The 3,587-nt window shown below is 37.1% G+C and overlaps 1 protein-coding gene across 6 annotated transcripts in view; it reads right to left on the minus strand.

Annotated features, from left to right (window-relative positions):
* The window catches only part of LOC105483219 (Sp3 transcription factor), an 82,394-nt gene that overhangs the window by 77,233 nt on the left and 1,574 nt on the right, over nt 1-3,587 (minus strand). The gene's annotated exons all lie outside the window — the stretch shown is intronic.

Raw genomic sequence — 3,587 nt, forward strand, 5'->3', positions numbered from 1 at the left:
GAGACAAAGTGAGACTTTCTCAAAAAACAAACAAAACACCAACTAACATGTATGGTAAGAAATTGTAACTAAGGCACTCTAAGTCTCTCTACATACAAATATACCTGTGGAAACAAAAAAAGAAAAAATTCACACCAACTATTGCATAGTATTTGGAAATGATCATTAACTTATTTCCTACGAATGCCTTTATGAAAGCCAGAAACAGGAAAGGAAGGAGCATAATTGGAAACAAGAACAAGTGTGAAGCTGAGGTGGAAACAAACTAAGAACTAAGAGCAAATATTCAAGTTTCTTAAAATCTTCAAAGAGCACTAAAAGAACTGAAACAGACTTCAAATAGAATTACCCTACCCAATGAATTAGTTACAACGACAGCATAGGTCTTATTTAAATAATGGCAAAATAACATTTTTTGAAGTAAGCTATTACTTATTTTTTAGCTCAACAACATTTATGTGCCATATTAAGGAACACTAAATTTACAACCTAAACCAAAAATCAGGCAATCACTTTCATAATAGTCACTTATTTTAGGCCAAATGCGGTGGCTCATGCCTGTAATCCCAGCACTCTGGGAGGCTGAGGCGGGTGGATTGCTGAGGCGGGTGGATTACGAGGTCAAGAGATTGAGACCATCCTAGCTAACATGGTGAAACCCCGTCTCTATTAAAAAATACAAAAAAAAAAAAAAAAAAAAATTAGCCGGGCATGGTGGCACACGCCTGTAGTCCCAGCTACTCAGGAGGCTGAGGCAGAATGGCGTGAACCCCGGGAGGCAGAGCTTGCAGTGAGCCAAGATCGCGCCACTGCACTCCAGCCTGGGGGACAGAGTGACACTCCGTCTCAAAATAAATAAATAAATAAATGTCACTTATTTTATTACACTAAAGTGCAAATGAGGTAAATTAAAAATCCACAAGTTCACATAAATGCAAACTGGTCAAAGTTAATACTTGCACAAAGGTCTACTTTTTTCCATTTCCTGGTTTACTACTAAAATTAGCCACACAACTTAAGCACAAAGGAGCGCTGCTATAAAACCATCTTTGAGAGTCCACATTGTAGAACATTACATGTGAGACTGCTTTATGACTAGACTTCTTCAGCAATGTACTGTGGGTAACCAAACACCCTTGGCTAGGATCCTCTTTTATGACAAATTCCAAATTCAAAATCCAAATATTAAAAGCAATCTTCAGCACAGTTGATTGGCTTTTCAAGGCCCTTTTAATCTCAAAATACCAAGCTAAACTGGCATAAAGTTGATCTGTACATGTGTATTTCCACTTGTTAAAACACAATATATAAGCAACGTGGAATCCTAGACTGGATCCCAGAAGAGAAAATGGACATTAGTGGAAAAGCTGGTGAAATGCAAACAAAGTCTAGTTAGTAATATCATACCAATGTTCATTTTTTAGTTTGGACAAATGTGTCATCATGATGTTAACATTAGGGGAAACTGGATGAAGGGTATGAGACGATTCTCAGTTCTGTATTTCCAACTTTTCTATAAATTTAAAATTATTCCAAAATACAATTATTTAAAAACACAGCTATAACCTCTCATAATTCCGAATCATTTGAGTAATAAAAGATTATCTAAGCCCATGAACTCACGTAAATTTCCCTCCTTTTCTAAGATGTGCTGAAAAAATGTCAAGTTCATATTTGCACTGGAAAAATGATTTTTCTATTTGCTAAGGCAAATATACGCAAGAAAGTCTTACCAATTTTACTCAAAGCGAAAAATCTTGGGCGCAGGTACCAAACATCATAAAGAAATATATGATTTAGGATTTTCTTTTTTTAGGCAAAACTATTTTCATTTTACTATGATTGGCAAATTATGATTTGAGATTTATCAGATTGATTCTAGTTCATGTTCATCTGGCAAAATATGTGTTGTTAGGAATGATTTGGTAATTCAGAGAAGCAGCTAAAGCAGCACGGAAACTTCCCTACAAGCATACGGCCACAGCTGGCTAAGGCTGGAGACAGTATTCTATCCTTGGGCCTCAGACTCACATATATATGTACATACACATTTTTCACCCATAGTTCCTTACTTCTCCCCTCCCCCATCTGTAAACTGATACCTAAACTTTACAAATTACAGCTACAAGAAAAGTTTTGTTCCATTTGAAATACAAAAAAGATCAGTAGAAGCAATCTGCTTTTCAATTTTACTTATGCAGTTTAAGATAGTCAATTTCTTTTGGCACTTAGGAACTAGAGGGATACAGTTCATAAAAAAGGTCTACCAACCCTTAGTGAAGCTGAAATGAGGTGAAATAAAGGCCTACCAATCCATAAATGTATTTAAAAATAACAATGCCTAATACAATTTTACATTTTTACATCTTAATCTGCTTATAAAAAAGACATTAAAACTATTCACATCCCCTATAACGAAACACTAAAATTACAAATCTATTTACCAATAATAGCTTAACATTGGTTTAACTTAAAAAAAAAAAATCTGGACGTACTAAGCATTTGCTGTAGACTATACCAAATACCAAACTTCTCTTTCTTCAGTGACTATTCAAAATATCACTCCACAAATCAATTCCTATGATATACCCCCCCCCCACACACACACACACACGAGAGGGTTTTCATTATTTTAACAGGTGAACAAATCTACACAATACAACAGTGATGATCCAAATGTAAAATTCACAATTAACAGTCTAAAAACTATTCCTACCCTATTTGTATTAACCCCTCACATAACACAGGCGAGCTCCTCCCCTTGCCCCGGACACTGTGAAAACACTACAGAAAGAATCCCACCACATCTCACCTGACTAGCAGTCGTAATAAAACAAAAATATACTTTTGCCAATCATATTCAACTGTAAGTATTGCAGTATTAGCATGCATGTAAATACAATTTCTTACATATACTTTTCTAACACTGATAGTCATATTCAATTTCAAAAGATAAAGTACTATCTAAGCAACTTGCCAATTTCAGAGGCTGCTAAATGTTTCACTTACGCCCCTTACAAAAAAAACTCACTGCAAATTTAAGTAGTCTGCAAAAACTAAAATTCAACGATTTTGAATGGTCACTAAAAAAGCAAGAAGTGTTCACTCCTGCATACAAAAGGATAATTCAAATAATAAACCCCCATTTTTTAAAAATAATGTATGATTTAAAACAGTAAGATCCTGTAACTTCCAACAGAAAATGCTCCAGTTTCAAAAATACTAAAAACTAAAGACATTCCTTCTAGTTGATACTATCTATGGCCGATAGGCTGTGCTTGAAAATTTTGTAGTGTTCAGCGAAGGAGTTTTCAGCACTGATAGGAATTGCTCAAACATCCATTTTGGAGTCCTCTACCCCCGCCCTCTCAGACTTCATTTTGTGAAGAATTTTGCGCGAGGTGCCGCAGTGACAATTTCGAGAAAGCCTGGGCTGGCTTCAGATCCAAACAGGGATGCGAAAGAGCAGGAAAGGGCGCCCTGGAGCCCAGCGGCCCGTGCGGCTTGGGAGAAGCGCGGGCGCCGGGGAGGCCTTTTGGGCGGGCGCGCTACGGGCCCCGGATGGCGGGCGCCGGGCCTCAGCGGGG

The sequence above is a fragment of the Macaca nemestrina genome, chromosome 11 (assembly GCF_043159975.1).
Source record: "Macaca nemestrina isolate mMacNem1 chromosome 11, mMacNem.hap1, whole genome shotgun sequence".
Lineage (NCBI taxonomy): Eukaryota > Metazoa > Chordata > Mammalia > Primates > Cercopithecidae > Macaca > Macaca nemestrina.